The sequence below is a fragment of the Triturus cristatus genome, chromosome 1_2 (genome assembly GCF_964204655.1).
Source record: "Triturus cristatus chromosome 1_2, aTriCri1.1, whole genome shotgun sequence".
NCBI lineage: Eukaryota > Metazoa > Chordata > Amphibia > Caudata > Salamandridae > Triturus > Triturus cristatus.
In genome coordinates this window covers 1,036,029,818-1,036,048,131 of record NC_140580.1, presented here as the reverse complement: position 1 = coordinate 1,036,048,131, position 18,314 = coordinate 1,036,029,818, and positions in this window count along the sequence as shown.

Sequence of the window (18,314 nt, the reverse complement as noted above, 5' to 3'; positions counted from 1 at the left end):
TGGGCACTGCTGGGGGTCCTCTGCACCCACCCCTCATATGTCTGGGCACTGCTGGGGGTCCTCTGCACCCACCCCTCATATGTCTGGGCACTGCTGGGGGTCCTCTGCACCCACCCCTCATATGTCTGGGCACTGCTGGGAGTGATAGGCACCCACCCCTCATATGTCTGGGCACTGCTGGGAGTGATGGGCACCCACCCCTCATATGTCTGGGCACTGCTGGGAGTGATGGGCACCCACCCCTCATATGTCTGGGCACTGCTGGGAGTCCTCTGCACCCACCCTTCGTATGTCTGGGCACTGCTGGGAGTGATAGGCACCCACCCCTCATATGTCTGGGCACTGCTGGGGGTCCTCTGCACCCACCCCTCATATGTCTGGGCACTGCTGGGGGTCCTCTGCACCCACCCCTCATATGTCTGGGCACTGCTGGGAGTCCTCTGCACCCACCCCTCATATGTCTGGGCACTGCTGGGAGTGATAGGCACCCACCCATCATATGTCTGGGCACTGCTGGGGGTCTTCTGCACCCACCCCTCATATGTCTGGGCACTGCTGGGGGTCCTCTGCACCTACCCCTCATATGTCTGGGCACTGCTGGGGGTCCTCTGCACCCACCCCTCATATGTCTGGGCACTGCTGGGGGTCCACTGCACCCACCCCTCATATGTCTGGGCACTGCTGGGAGTGATAGGCACCCACCCCTCATATGTCTGGGCACTGCTGGGAGTGATGGGCACCCACCCCTCATATGTCTGGGCACTGCTGGGAGTGATGGGCACCCACCCCTCATATGTCTGGGCACTGCTGGGAGTCCTCTGCACCCACCCCTCATATGTCTGGGCACTGCTGGGGGTCCTCTGCACCCACCCCTCATATGTCTGGGCACTGCTGAGTGTCCTCTGCACCCACCCCTCATATGTCTGGGCACTGCTGGGAGTCATAGGCACCCACCCCTCATATGTCTGGGCACTGCTGGGAGTGATGGGCACCCACCCCTCATATGTCTGGGCACTCTGGGAGTGATGGGCACCCACCCCTCATATGTCTGGGCACTGCTGGGAGTCCTCTGCACCCACCCCTCATATGTCTGGGCACTGCTGGTGGTCCTCTGCACCCATCCCTCATATGTCTGGGCACTGCTGGGGGTCCTCTGCACCCACCCCTCATATGTCTGGGCACTGCTGGGGGTCCTCTGCACCCACCCCTCATATGTCTGGGCACTGCTGGGAGTCATAGGCACCCACCCCTCATATGTCTGGGCACTGCTGGTATTCCTCTGCACCCACCCACCCACTTGCGCCCTTGCTGTGGTACACTGCTGTCCTGGCCATACACCACCCCCAATTTACAGCTGATGTGCTGCACCAAGCCGTTCACCTGCATCCGTGGCGTGTGTACGCCTTGTATCCATCATGTAATGGGGCTGTAGGGGTACACGTGTTACGGCCCGTACCCACGCTCTGGGGACGTGGGAACGGTCCGTACACGCGTACCCCTACATCACCACTACAATGGTGGTACGGACCGTACACACACTCTGGGGGGCCTGTGTACGGTCCGTACCACCATTGTAGTGGTGATGTAGGGGTACGCGTGTACGGACCATACCCACGCTCTGGGGGCGTGTGTACGGTCCGTACCACCATTGTAGTGGTGATGTAGGGGTACTGAAGTACTGGGTTTTTCAAAACCCAGCGGTGCCAGGGAACACACCCTAAGACTTCGAGTCCTTCCTGTTTCAGACTACAGAAACACAGAGTCTTCTTGGTGAAGTCAAAGATCGTATTTATTGGCTGCAGCCAGTAACAGGTATCCTAGAAGTACAACACGGTGTATATTCTCAGGAGACTGCTCAAACTTACAAAGCCAGCCTTCTCCTTTTATACAAAATATTGTGCTTTAGGCAAACATTCCTTATTTTACAGTTGACCATTCACATATTTTCACTACAAAGAAAAAGCAGAGTCATGATGACAAGCCCATATTTCAGTTTGTCCAGCCCTCAATCAAGTATCCGGCAAGGCTCAGTACTTTCATCAGATATCGACGGACCCCCAATAAAAACGGGCACCTCCTCCTCGTAAAGCAAGTCATAAAGTAAGAAACAGGGACAGGTGTGTGTAAGATTTAGCATGGTTTGTGTGTGATGAAAAGGTTTTATGATATGTTGTGCCTTGATACTAATCTCATTCGGCCACTGGGAAAGGAACTGGCCGAACAGGTTTGGCTTCAGGCAGTGGAGTCAGCTTGCCCAGGTCACAGAGGAGTCAGCAAAGGTGTATGTGTCCTTCAGACTCGATTTTTGGCCTAGTCATTGGCCTATGTGAGGGCAATCACAAAATGGCTGTCGTTCAAGTGAAACCGAGGGTTCAGAACGGAAACTATGATTTCAGGGTGATTTCTTCACCCAAAGATGGCGAAAATGCTTGTGCATAGTACCCTAATCATTCTCGGTCTGCTGACCACCATTGTAGTGGTGATGTAGGGGTACGCGTGTACGGACCGTACCCACGCTCTGGGGGCGTGGGTACGGTCCGTACCACCATTGTAGTGGTGATGTAGGGGTACGCGTGTACGGACCGTACCCATGCTCTGTGGGCGTGGGTACGGGCCGTACCACCATTGTAGTGGTGATGCAGGGGTACGCGTGTACGGACCGTCCCCACGCTCTGTGGGCGTGGGTACGGTCCGTACATGCGTACCCTTACATCACCACTACAATGGTGGTACGTACCGTACACATGCTCTGGGGGGCATGTGTATGGTCCGTACCACCATTGTAGTGGTGATGTAGGGGTACGCGTGTACGGACCGTACCCATGCTCTGGGGGCGTTGGTACGGTCCGTACCACGATTGTAGTGGTGATGTAGGGGTGCGCGTGTATGGACCGTACCCATGCTCTGGGGGCGTGGGTACGGTCCGTACCACCATTGTAGTGGTGATGTAGGGGTACGCGTGTACGGACCGTACCCATGCTCTGGGGGCATGGGAACGGTCCGTACCACCATTGTAGTGGTGATGTAGGGGTACGCGTGTACGGACCGTAGCCACGCTCTGGGGGCGTGGGAACGGTCCGTACCACCATTGTAGTGGTGATGTAGGGGTACGCGTGTACGGACCGTAGCCACGCTCTGGGGGCGTGGGTACGGGCCGTACCACCATTGTAGTGGTAATGTAGGGGTACGCGTGTACGGACCGTACCCACGCTCTGGGGGCATGGGTATGGGCCGTACCACCATTGTAGTGGTGATGGAGGGGTACGCGTGTACGGACCGTACCCATGCTCTGGGGGCGTGGGAACGGTCCGTACCACCATTGTAGTGGTGATGTAGGGGTACGTGTGTACGGACCGTAGCCACGCTCTGGGGGCGTGGGTACGGGCCGTACCACCATTGTATTGGTGATGTAGGGGTACGCGTGTACGGACCATACCCATGCTCTGGGGGCGTGGGTACGGGCCGTGCCACCATTGTAGTGGTGATGTAGGGGTACGCGTGTACGGACCGTACCCACGATCTGGGGGCGTGGGTACGGGCCGTACACGCGTACCCCTACATCACCACTACAATGGTGGTATGGACCGTACCCACGCTCTGAGGGGCGTGGGTACGGGCCGTACACGCGTACCCCTACATCACCACTACAATGGTGGTACGGACCGTACCCACGCTCTGGGGGCGTGGGTACGGTCCGTACCACCATTGTAGTGGTGATGTAGGGGTACGTGTGTACGGCCCGTACCCACGCCCCTCAGAGCGTGGGTACGGTCCGTACACGCGTACCCTACATCACCACTACAATGGTGGTACGGACCGTACACAGGCTCTGGGGGGCGTGTGTATGGTCCGTACCACCATTGTAGTGGTGATGTAGGGGTACACGTGTACGGATCGTACCCACGCACAGGGGGCGTGGGTACGCTCCGTACCACCATTGTAGTGGTGATGTAGGGGTACGCGTGTACAGACCGTACCTACGCTCTTGGGGCGTGGGTACGGTCCATACCACCATTGTAGTGGTGATGTAGGGGTACGCGTGTACGGACCGTACCCACGCTCTGGGGGCGTGGGTACGGTCCGTACCACCATTGTAGTGGTGATGTAGGGGTACGCGTGTACGGACCGTACCCATGCTCTGTGGGCGTGGGTACGGTCCGTACACGCGTACCCCTACATCACCACTACAATGGTGGTACGGACCGTACACATGCTCTGGGGGGCATTTGTACGGTCCCTACCACCATTGTAGTGGTGATGTAGGGGTACGCGTGTACGGACCGTACCCATGCTCTGGGGCGTTGGTATTGTAGAAAATAGGCCTCAGCTAGGCCTACCAGTCCAAGGGGTTCGCCCTTCTCTGCACAGAGTCCTCAGACTATTAGAAAGAAGTTGGCACAGAATCTGAAATAGAAAATACATAGTTTATTAAACCTCAGGAGGTGGAACCACATTCACCCAGCACCTTGTGGTGCTGAATGAAGGTAGCACCCAGAGTAGAAGAACCATGGGTCTTTTATACCCACACAGGGGCTCAGGAAAAGGACGATGCAAGCATACATGAGAAGAGTTACATACATAGATGGTCATACAGAAATGCACCGTAAATAATATAGGAGGAGCTAGCAGTTGCTGACTCTGGTAGAAACAACCTGATAGTTACAGACTAAAAACAGATGCATGGACAGTTAGATATTCCTGCGCATGTGCAGGGTAGCAGAGTCTAAGTATAGCCAGTCCTTTAAACAGAGCACAAGGGAAGACAAAATGGCTGCCAGAAATACAAAATGGATTCCACAAAATGTACAGGATAGCCTGTAAATACCAGATGGATTCTGCTAACGCTAATTTAATCGCAGCCAATTTACGACAGACGAGCCTTTTAGCGTTAGCTGAAGACATCTCCCATAATCCAGTAGGAAAAATGAAAAATATGCATATTAATTTTTAATAACATTTTTTTTCTCTTTTCATAAATTTCCTAATTCATTGCTAGGTGGGCATTTCTCATTCTAAATATTGTTAAGCGGGTATGTATGAGGTATAAACAGAAGTACAAAGGGAACAGAGAATTGGGTCATACAGATAGCAGGAGAGAGTAATTACTATTATCAGAAACAGAATTATTAGCTTTCTAGTCCTTAGCAAATCCTAGAACCATCCAGTAAAAACATTTTCAAGGTTCCTATGCATTTCAGTTACCATCAGTTTCAATATCAAAGTATCCAACAGTACATATCTAATAAAAACATTTTCGCTAGATTTTTCCAGTGTTTCCTTTATGAGGGCTAGAGTATCTATCATTATACCCAATACAAACATTAAAGCAGTCAGACATATTATTTACAAAAATGATCCTGGATCCAGGGGACCAGGAGGACCATGAGAATTAGGACGAAGAGCTGCAAAGGGTTGCTCCTCCTCAAAAATGGGACGATCAATGGGGTACATTTTCAACAAAAAGAAAAAGAAGTCCTTGGGAAATTAAAGCCGCTGTACAACCAACCAGAGGGGAGTCTTCTCCCTGTGTCCGTTTGAGCCTCACAGGCAGGCTCTTGTTGTTCCCACGGTGGAGCTGCACAACTCGCAACTCAGGAATCATGGCCTAGTTTCAAGGGAAAAGTTTCTTCTTTCAGGATAGGGCAATCACCCACCAGGGCAAATGCGCTCAGCGATCCTGTCCAGTGTCTCAGGCAGTGCACCAGTTTTCTTCATTTCAATCTAACAGGCACCAGAGACACAGCACCTGTACCCTGAACTCAAGTCCTTCCCTAACTCCTGTATTGCTCTGCTGGCACACTGCTCTTTCGTTGGGGCCATGGATTGCATTCAGTGTGCCCAGGTATCTCCTTTACAGCCACTTTGGGACCAGGATTCAGAGGCCTGATGCTAGGATCTCTGAAGCAACCCTTGTTTCAAAGGGGGTTACCTCAAGCAAAAACCTTCTTCCCTTCCTGGTCGGTCTGTGACTCTCAGCTGGGCATCAAAAGCTTGATCCACGATTTCTCCTTTCTGATTTGTGACCCCGTCTTTCGCCCAAGATAGTAGCAGGGGTACGCTCATCACAATGCTTCCGGCCTTCTACCTTCACTGAGGTCCTGGTTGCCAGCAGTGCCTGTGCAGGTTACCTTCACTTTGACTTCAAGCTGGACTGGTGCTGACTCCTCAAGCTGGATCTGATGTACGCGCCCCTCTGGCAATGGTTGTAAAGCAGCAAATATCTATTGGTGGACAGAACAAAAGGTCTTTAGACAAGGCACAAAAATAATCTATCAACAGAGAGGATAGTCTCAGAATACTTCCTAGTCCAGGGACGCCCCATATATTAACAAGGCACCCTGGAACCACTTTCATATATGTGAGAGTAAATAAAACAACAGTCTGGACCTATTAGCAAGTATAAAAACTCTTTAGTGAACTGACAAGAGTAATACGTCACCCAATGCCAAGCAGTCAAGGAAGTCTGTGTTCATTTCTAAAGACCCTCAAGAAAAAGGAAATGTTATACACGTTTTACTCCTAAACATTGCATTATTTGTACAGGACTGCAGACACTTCTAAAATGATTTTCCTTAATTAAAGCACCTATATTGTATACTCAGGACCATGCTCTCATGTTATAGGAGCAACAGGAAAATCTAACACTGCTAATTTAACAGGGATTCCTATTACATACAGAACTAAAAACTTCAACATAATGGGTACATGTTCTCCAGCGGAACATCTTGTGACTAACAGACTCCTGTAAAACAATATTTTCCTCAAAAATGTTTGCTAAGGATCACATAGACCTCTTCCCTGCATTCTACATTTTCACAATCCAAACTATGCAACATTAGTTCTAGTAAGGACTGTCAGTTTATTTACACAGACTAGCTAATAAAACTAGCAATGCCCTTGCAAAACTGTATGTAGCATGAGAATAACAAACAATAGTGGTGTTGTCACCTGAGAATTTTCAAACAAAAACTACCCACAGCTAGTTCCCCTTAAAGATCAAATAAGGAAACAGCAACCTAGACTACTCATCCTCTCATAATTCCATCAGAGAGGATGGGTAGTAACATAGCAAAATATATTTATTCGTTTTATTAATGCTAATAATGTTTAAAACAGTATTACTGAATAGCCAATTTAATGTCTCATGGTTATTTCACAGACAGTTTAGACAGGCTCAAAAAAAAGTAAGAAAAAGAGAGAGAACACATAAATTTGCCTACCCTTAATTTGTAGAGGAGCTAGCCTCCACTCCCCAGTTTTGACGGTAAGAAACCTGTACCAGGTTTCATTCTGTCAACACTATCAACCCCAATTTGTAGCAACTGGGCATAAACAAACTCTGAGGAGCGAAATAGCACATTTCAACTAGCCAAAGAACATATTCCTTTAGCAAATGTACTAGTGCAACATGAGACCGCATGAAGTCAAACTGAATCCCATTGCTTCCTGAATTCAACCCTAAAAACATTTATACTATATATATGGCAGAGCCATTGTCCTTTAAAGAGAGGTCACATATACTATGTGCATTGAGTGCACACAAAAACTTGCTTTTACCAAAAAAAAAAAAAGGGTAAGCAAAAACCTCTTTCTTCCCCTGCCATTTCGTCTTTCAAATGTCGAAATGTCAAAGCAACGTTGTGCTGAGCCCTACAGGCTTCTAAATGTAGGACTTTGACCTATAACCTATGCAGCTGTTCCCCAGCATGCATGCAAGGTTTTCATGTGGTGCTTCCAAGTCAAAGTGACCCTAAAGACCGAAGAAAGAGCAGCAAAACCCACTCTGTGTGTCTACCAGCAATTTCAGAGGTAAGCTTAATAACTTCTGCCAATTTTTGTACATTGATATGTATAAGCAGTGTGCCAAGCGTTTGTCTAGCAGTATAGATGGTCTATGCTTACATATGTGCATTTACTGGGGCGTAAGGCAGTTTAAAAACTGATCTGACTGGAGAAAACTCATTTAAATAGTGAATTTTTACCCAATTTCGACTTTGATTTTCAGGGCACTTAAAAATTAACATCCTACAATGTTTTTGCATAATAGTCATCCGCAGAATGTCCTCTACATATCCCAGAGATGTGGCATCAAAAATGTATAATGTATACCCTTATAAAAATGAGTTTTGTACGCCTGGGTAAAGTAACATTTTCACATGTAATTGACCCCCTATTGCTGTATAGCACGGCTTAAATGCAATTTGGATGCTAGGAGGTCACAGTATCATTATTAGGCATTATAAATAGTAAAAAACGAATTTGTTTTTGCACCTATTTGAAATAACATTTTTTTTTTTATATAATCAAAATATATTTTTTGTTAATAAATCTAATCATTTTGATGAGTCTACATATGAAAAGCGAGCTGCATCCCTTGCCTATTATATTGAAACACATTAATTCTTAGCCCTAAGCACAGAAGCTTATCTTGAAACATCTTAAGTCTGCGCCACTTTTAAATGAAGGACAGCCATTATTATTGAACATCAAAAACCACTCTTATCCTTATTTTAAAAAAAAGGCATTAAGAAAAGAAATCCCTACTGTCAATCTGCAAAAATAATGAAACTACATTTCTAACTTTGGAAACAGCAGTCTGAAATGCAGAATTTTACTCCGTGTTTTTGACTTCAACTATTCTCTGTAGCCGGAGTCCGAAATAGAAATGGTCTTGTTGACACAGCTGTTTAACACGTAAAGGTGTCGAAATTCACACGCCTTGCAAGTCAACCCTTCAAGCCAACACAAATCTGTCGTGCTGTATAATGTGAATGCCTTTGAATACCCTATACAAAAGATAAATGCTGTGACATTTTGTATCTGAATTTAGTCTATTGTAAAACACACAATTTCGTTTTTCTCTTTACACAGGTCATCTTAATTTTAACTTTCTAAAGGTAAAACTCTTATCCGATAATCCATGTTAATTTTGCGCCACAATTTCCACTGAGAAAATTAATTCTCAATTGGAAAATCGTTTTTATATAGGCATATAGCCCTTAAAATTTCAAGCAAGAGCATCATTTTACTTTTTGTGTAGGATTAATGCAACAGTTTTAAAAAAAAAATAAAAACAGTTTTCTATGGAAAGTCTAACTGGTCTTTGCACAAAATAGGGCAGAGGAAGGCTCCTTGGGTTTCGTTCCTCAGCTGCCCTGTCTCATCAGAGAAGCTAAACCTCAGCGCAGAACCGGGCCACAGCGAGTGCTCCTAGCCCCCACCTTTCTCCAAGGCTGTCCTGCTGCAAGCATTACACATTTTCATGTCAGTGAAGCTTTCTAAGCAGTGATTTCACCTCCTGGTTCACTCCTCTATTTTTAGCCCCCACCTTACAAGCTGCAAGGTCAAAATCTGCCTTGCACAGCCCTGAAGCTGTCAAAGACAAAAAGCCTTCCTAATGTTATCTAAACTGCAATAATTTGCCCTATGGAAACATTTATTTTAATATACAATTTCTTTTCAAGGGTCATAAATTTAGGTTCAATTCTCAGATTAGCAGGTTCAGCTTAAATTAGAACCTACAACCCTGTGGACCCAGCACATTGGCTCACTGAACCACCAAGAACACAAAGCTGCATAGGAACAATTTGCAAATTCGAAATACCCACAATTTTTCCAAGCTAAACTTTTAACGGGTCCCTAATTACTCTTCATTAATACTTTTGTACATTAAGGGTGTCATCAAATCACAGGGGTTGCTCTTTCTCTTGCTACACCCCTCTCAATTTCCTTTTGCGACTTATTGATGGTGATGAGACCAAATTAAATTTACTCCTTAACAATTTCACTTCTCAGAATTCTTTCACATATTCACAGTCATTCAATCACACGCTTTTTCCAGTGCTAGCAACATCCAAAACACAATTTACCACACCATAACATGTAAACACACATTTAACCCACAGATCAACACTTAAGACAGAAACAAAAGACAGCCCACAGACTGTACTTAAACCAAACCATTTGTAAATACTAGTTGCAAGTCATATTCACCAGATTTGGCTGGCAGAACACCAAAAAAAAACGCTCTGCATCTCATCACTTATGAATGTTACTAAGTGCACAGACCAGGATCCTTTTATGTACATATTTAGTTCCTCGGGGTACTAGTCACCACTTACAAGTATTTTTATTCCATAATGCGCTGTACATTATAGAAGAAAGACCATACTTATTATACATATCCCTATTAGGCGTCCCCTCCGAGGGGGGGCCAGTTGTGCTTCATCAAGTTTCATTTTGGTACCATTCCAAAGGCAACACATCTTTTGAAGTGTGCTAAAGACAGATATGCCAAAAAATAGTGCAGAATATGCAATATTATAATCAAAGTAGCACTTAAGGTACCTTTAGTACGATGTGCCGTTCAAATCAATTCAGTTAGAGAAAATTCTCCTCATTACCTGCCTATGTGAATTGCAAGTCACATATGTCAAAACAAACCAAGTTGGCCAACACAAAATATACCATACTCAAAGCCACAGTAAGCGTTACTAAACTACCTTACCAATCACAGGCATCAAAACCAACAGCAAGCGCCGCAGACACTTACCAATCACTTGGTGTTCAGATTCATCCTGCCAAGTTCTAAAATCGACCAAATGGTCACTGCACGGTGAATCAACAGAAGAGATCTCAGTCGAGGACCGGTGCCACCTGGATGGTCAGATCAGAAAGAAAGGAAAAGTCGCCGTGGATGCCAAGACTCTGGTCTTATCGGGCAGTGATCACGTCCAGAGCGAGATTCCAATCCTTCGTCGTGACCAATCCTTTGGGCATCCGAGTCACCGATGAGCCCCAAGTTGAGGCGCCAATTGTAGAAAATAGGCCTCAGCTAGGCCTACCAGTGCAAGGGGTTCGCCCTTCTCTGCACAGAGTCCTCAGACTATTAGAAAGAAGTTGGCACAGAATCTGAAATAGAAAATACATAGTTTATTAAACCTCAGGAGGTGGAACCACATTCACCCAGCACCTTGTGGTGCTGAATGAAGGTAGCACCCAGAGTAGAAGAACCATGGGTCAGGAAAAGGACGATGCAAGCATACATGAGAAGAGTTACATACATAGATGGTCATACAGAAATGCACCGTAAATAGTATAGGAGGAGCTAGCAGTTGCTGACTCTGGTAGAAACAACCTGATAGTTACAGACTAAAAACAGATGCATGGACAGTTAGATATTCCTGCGCATGTGCAGGGTAGCAGAGTCTAAGTATAGCCAGTCCTTTAAACAGAGCACAAGGGAAGACAAAATGGCTGCCAGAAATACAAAATGGATTCCACAAAATGTACAGGATAGCCTGTAAATACCAGATGGATTCTGCTAACGCTAATTTAATCGCAGCCAATTTACGACAGTATGGTCCGTACCACGATTGTAGTGGTGATGTAGGGGTGCGCGTGTACGGACCGTACCCATGCTCTGGGGGCGTGGGTACGGTCCGTACCACCATTGTAGTGGTGATGTAGGGGTACGCGTGTACGAACCGTACCCACGCTCTGGGGGCATGGGAACGGTCCGTACCACCATTGTAGTGGTGATGTAGGGGTACGCGTGTACGGACCGTAGCCACGCTCTGGGGGCGTGGGAACGGTCCGTACCACCATTGTAGTGGTGATGTAGGGGTACGCGTGTACGGACCGTAGCCACGCTCTGGGGGCGTGAGTACGGGCCGTACCACCATTGTAGTGGTGATGTAGGGGTACGCGTGTACGGACCGTACCCACGCTCTGGGGGCATGGGTATGGGCCGTACCACCATTGTAGTGGTGATGTAGGGGTACGCGTGTACAGACCGTACCCATGCTCTGGGGGCGTGGGAACGGTCCGTACCACCATTGTAGTGGTGATGTAGGGGTACGCGTGTACGGACCATAGCCACGCTCCGGGGGCGTGGGTACGGGCCGTACCACCATTGTATTGGTGATGTAGGGGTACGCGTGTACGGACCATACCCATGCTCTGGGGGCGTGGGTACGGGCCGTGCCACCATTGTAGTGGTGATGTAGGGGTACGCGTGTACGGACCGTACCCACGCTCTGGGGGCGTGGGTACGGGCCGTACACGCGTACCCCTACATCACCACTACAATGGTGGTACGGACCGTACCCACACTCTGAGGGGCGTGGGTACGGGCCGTACACGCGTACCCCTACATCACCACTACAATGGTGGTACGGACCGTACCCACGCTCTGAGGGGCGTGGGTACGGGCCGTACACGCGTACCCCTACATCACCACTACAATGGTGGTACGGACCGTACCCACGCTCTGGGGGCGTGGGTACGGTCCGTACCACCATTGTAGTGGTGATGTAGGGGTACGTGTGTACGGCCCGTACCCACGCCCCTCAGAGCGTGGGTACAGTCCGTACACGCGTACCCCTACATCACCACTACAATGGTGGTACGGACCGTACACAGGCTCTGGGGGGCGTGTGTATGGTCCGTACCACCATTGTAGTGGTGATGTAGGGGTACACGTGTACGAATCGTACCCACGCACAGGGGGCGTGGGTACGCTCCATACCACCATTGTAGTGGTGATGTAGGGGTACGCGTGTACAGACCGTACCTACGCTCTTGGGGCGTGGGTACGGTCCATACCACCATTGTAGTGGTGATGTAGGGGTACGCGTGTACGGACCGTACCCACGCTCTGGGGGCGTGGGTACGGTCCGTACCACCATTGTAGTGGTGATGTAGGGGTACGCGTGTACGGACCGTACCCATGCTCTGTGGGCGTGGGTATGGGCCGTACCACCATTGTAGTGGTGATGCAGGGGTACGCGTGTACGGACCGTCCCCACGCTCTGTGGGCGTGGGTACGGTCCGTACATGCGTACCCCTACATCACCACTACAATGGTGGTACGGACCGTACACATGCTCTGGGGGGCATTTGTACGGTCCCTACCACCATTGTAGTGGTGATGTAGGGGTACGCGTGTACAGACCGTACCCATGCTCTGGGGCGTTGGTATGGTCCGTACCACGATTGTAGTGGTGATGTAGGGGTGCGCGTGTACGGACCGTACCCATGCTCTGGGGGCGTGGGTACGGTCCGTACCACCATTGTAGTGGTGATGTAGGGGTACACGGGTACGGACCGTACCCACGCTCTGGGGGCATGGGAACGGTCCGTACCACCATTGTAGTGGTGATGTAGGGGTACGCGTGTACGGACCGTAGCCACGCTCTGGGGGCGTGGGAACGGTCCGTACCACCATTGTAGTGGTGATGTAGGGGTACGCGTGTACGGACCGTAGCCACGCTCTGGGGGCGTGGGTACGGGCCGTACCACCATTGTAGTGGTGATGTAGGGGTACGCGTGTACGGACCGTACCCACGCTCTGGGGGCATGGGTATGGGCCGTACCACCATTGTAGTGGTGATGTAGGGGTACGCGTGTACAGACCGTACCCATGCTCTGGGGGCGTGGGAACGGTCAGTACCACCATTGTAGTGGTGATGTAGGGGTACGCGTGTACGGACCATAGCCACGCTCCGGGGGCGTGGGTACGGGCCGTACCACCATTGTATTGGTGATGTAGGGGTACGCGTGTACGGACCATACCCATGCTCTGGGGGCGTGGGTACGGGCCGTGCCACCATTGTAGTGGTGATGTAGGGGTACGCGTGTACGGACCGTACCCACGCTCTGGGGGCGTGGGTACAGGCCGTACACGCGTACCCCTACATCACCACTACAATGGTGGTACGGACCGTACCCACACTCTGAGGGGCGTGGGTACGGGCCGTACACGTGTACCCCTACATCACCACTACAATGGTGGTACGGACCGTACCCACGCTCTGAGGGGCATGGGTACGTCCCGTACCACCATTATGGTGGTGACGGGTACGCGTCCACTTCCATTGTGGCGGGACGTGGGATTGGTGGACACGCCCGCCGAAGTGACCAGACCATGGAGGTAATTATTGTGCAGGTTGTATTTGTATTTTGTGGGGTGTGGGTTATGTTTCCTGCCCCTTGCACCCCCCCCTTTGCCGCTGGGGGTTGTTCTGACCTTCTGCGGCGTCTGCGTCGGTTTCTGAACACGAGGTCGAAGGCTATGAGGGCCGGAATGACGCGTAGGTTGGGGTCCATCGCAGTCCGTCGCGTACCGGTGCTCCTTGTTCGCGTCGTCCTCAATTTCCCGGCAGTTTTTGGCTCCTGTAAAAAATGCTACATGCGGAGTGACGTAGGCACGAATCGTACTTGCTGGTCCGTAAAACGCTGCCTGACTCCGTCCGGACGTCGCGTATGCGCCGTCCAGAATCAGATTTGTATGTATTTTTTTGCCGGTCAGTGTTTTTTACGACTCGTACGGAAATGGTATTTCTGTGCGAATCGTACTTGCAAGTTTGTAAGGTGTTTTTCCCGGGTGCGAGTTGGACAGAGAAAAAGCTCCTTATGACCATTTGTACCCGGGTTTTACCGGATCGGAATTGGCACCTTAACGGTAGAATTTCGCATTTATCTGAATTAAGACGATAACCAGATAACTGAGAAAAGATATCGACTTGAGATAAAAAGGAAGGAATGGAAGTGGCCAGATTGGAACAGTACAAAAGGATGTCATCTGCATAAACAGATAATTTGACATGAGAGGTATCAAGTTGGAAGCCAGTTATTTTTTCAACTAGTCTAATTTTGGTTAAAAAGGGTTCTAACGCTATTATGAATATAAGAGGAGAGAGAGGATAGTCTTGGCGCACTCCTCTAGAAAGAGGAAAATAATCAGAAATCTTACCATTCACAAAAATAGAAGCTTTAGGACTGGAATATAAAATGGAGATAAGAGAAATTAATTTAGGAGGAAATCCTATCCATTTGAGTGCCTGAAACATAAAATCCCATCCTATTCTGTCAAACGCCTTTTCTGCGTCTAAAGCTATAGCAGCAATGGGGTAATCGAGAGAGGATGACTTACTAAGAATATTAAACCAGTGCCCTGACCATTGATAGCTTTGACGTGCTTCTGAGAAAAATGTTGGGGCCCGACTCTAATGTTTTTTTTTTTTACAAATTAAGCAAAATGTGTAACCCAGTGTTCCACATCCAACGTGCCTCTGAAATTAATGTAAAAAATACATATAAAAATGGTATAGGTGTTTATAATGAAATAACAAATATTTAATATCAAGTTATATTTTTACATTCATTTTTATTTATATTTTTATTTATTTAAACTCATATACTTTAATTTCACATTTTTTCCAAATATTTTTTTATTTTAAGTCCCCGCAGCCATTGTTTTCTACACTATGGTGTTGCAGTACCAATGGTTGGCTATGTATAGTGCTGGACTTACCACAAAAGTGTAAGCTACTACAAAAGTGTCATTTGTCAATTTGTGAATACTCAAAAGTGTAAACTTACAGAAAAGTGCAGTTTGTGAATGTATAAAGGATTCCTTCAAGGCTACTAAATCTTTTTATAGTAATCTTTGTGCCTATCTACATTTTCTATTAAGAGAAATCCATAGTTTATTAAAACTAATTTCATTACTGGCGCATATATGTTGCTTGCAATTTTAACGTCTGCATTGGCGCATATCTATTATCAATACGTCTTTTTCCTAGCAGACATCTCCTAAGTAGTACATATCTTCAACAGGTACATGTTTCTCTTTGTACTTAGAGAGTATTAAACCAATATTATACCAGGATTAATAAATTGCACAGTAATGAACAAACCGAGTTTGTCATTCATTATATTTAAAGAGGCATCCTGCATGACACCAGAATAATACCTGCCTTACACCGTGCTTCATTGAAGTTATAAACTCCTTCTGGAAAAGCTCCCATGTGATGTGCCAACCACAGCACTGGAAAAACTTTGTTGTTGTGCAGCCTGGACCACACCTCCGAAGATGGCCACGTAGTTTTACGCAATAAACAGTTCCATTAGCAAGTAACAGACACATTTCAAGGTAAGGCAACAATAAACCAAGGCCATTCCCGGTAGGAGAATTGCTCTCAGGCTCTACAATAAACACGGCTCTGAAGTAAAAGCACAGAGATACACAGAAATATGTAACAGAAGGGGCGTGCTACCTCCATCTTCCCTGCCAGTTACTGAGTCAAGTGAAGTGTCTGTAAGCCACACATAGGGGGATATTCACAAGGACTTATCTCCAATTTGTCTCCACCTTAACGCATCAAAAGAGGAGATATATTTAACACCCCATTCACAAGCTGGTGCAAACTGAAGACAATGCCAGTATTCCCACGATAACTGCCCCAAAATGTATCTCCATGGTGGGGGGCGTGGGAACGGTCCGTACCACCATTGTAGTGGTGATGTAGGGGTACGTGTGTACGGACCGTAGCCACGCTCTGGGGGCGTGGGTACGGGCCGTACCACCATTGTATTGGTGATGTAGGGGTATGCGTGTACGGACCATACCCATGCTCTGGGGGCGTGGGTACGGGCCGTGCCACCATTGTAGTGGTGATGTAGGGGTACGCGTGTATGGACCGTACCCACGATCTGGGGGCGTGGGTACGGGCCGTACACGCGTACCCCTACATCACCACTACAATGGTGGTACGGACCGTACCCACGCTCTGAGGGGCGTGTGTACGGGCCGTACACGCGTACCCCTACATCACCACTACAATGGTGGTACGGACCGTACCCACGCTCTGGGGGCGTGGGTACGGTCCGTACCACCATTGTAGTGGTGATGTAGGGGTACGCGTGTACGGCCCGTACCCACGCCCCTCAGAGCGTGGGTACGGTCCGTACACGCGTACCACTACATCACCACTACAATGGTGGTACGGACCGTACACAGGCTCTGGGGGGCGTGTGTACGGTCCGTACCACCATTGTAGTGGTGATGTAGGGGTACACGTGTACGGATCGTACCCACGCACAGGGGGCGTGGGTACGGTCCGTACCACCATTGTAGTGGTGATGTAGGGGTACGCGTGTACAGACCGTACCCACGCTCTTGGGGCGTGGGTACGGTCCATACCACCATTGTAGTGGTGATGTAGGGGTACGCATGTACGGACCGTACCCACGCTCTGGGGGCGTGGGTACGGTCCGTACCACCATTGTAGTGGTGATGTAGGGGTACGCGTGTACAGACCGTACCCATGCTCTGTGGGTGTGGGTACGGGCCGTACCACCATTGTAGTGGTGATGCAGGGGTACGCGTGTATGGACCGTCCCCACGCTCTGTGGGCGTGGGTACGGTCCGTACACGCGTACCCCTACATCACCACTACAATGGTGGTACAGACCGTACACATGCTCTGGGGGGCATGTGTACGGTCCCTACCACCATTGTAGTGGTGATGTAGGGGTACGCGTGTACGGACCGTACCCATGCTCTGGGTGCGTTGGTACGGTCCGTACCACGATTGTAGTGGTGATGTAGGGGTGCGCGTGTACGGACCGTACCCATGCTCTTGGGGCGTGGGTACGGTCCGTACCACCATTGTAGTGGTGATGTAGGGGTACGCGTGTACGGACCGTACCCATGCTCTGGGGGCATGGGAACGGTCCGTACCACCATTGTAGTGGTGATGTAGGGGTACGCGTGTACGGACCGTAGCCACGCTCTGGGGGCGTGGGAACGGTCCGTACCACCATTGTAGTGGTGATGTAGGGGTACGCGTGTACGGACCGTAGCCACGCTCTGGGGGCGTGGGTACGGGCCGTACCACCATTGTAGTGGTGATGTAGGGGTACGTGTGTACGGACCGTACCCACGCTCTGGGGGCATGGGTATGGGCCGTACCACCATTGTAGTGGTGATGTAGGGGTACGCGTGTACGGACCGTACCCATGCTCTGGGCGTGGGAACGGTCCGTACCACCATTGTAGTGGTGATGTAGGGGTACGCGTGTACGGACCGTAGCCACGCTCTGGGGGCGTGGGTACGGGCCGTACACGCGTACCCCTACATCACCACTACAATGGTGGTACGGACCGTACCCACACTCTGAGGGGCATGGGTACGGGCCGTACACGCGTACCCCTACATCACCACTACAATGGTGGTACGGACCGTACCCACGCTCTGAGGGGCATGGGTACGTCCCGTACCACCATTATGGTGGTGACGGGTACGCGTCCACTTCCATTGTGGCGGGACGTGGGATTGGTGGACACGCCCGCCGAAGTGACCAGACCATGGAGGTAATTATTGTGCAGGTTGTATTTGTATTTTGTGGGGTGTGGGTTATGTTTCCTGCCCCTTGCACCCCCCCCTTTGCCGCTGGGGGTTGTTCTGACCTTCTGCGGCGTCTGCGTCGGTTTCTGAACACGAGGTCGAAGGCTATGAGGGCCGGAAT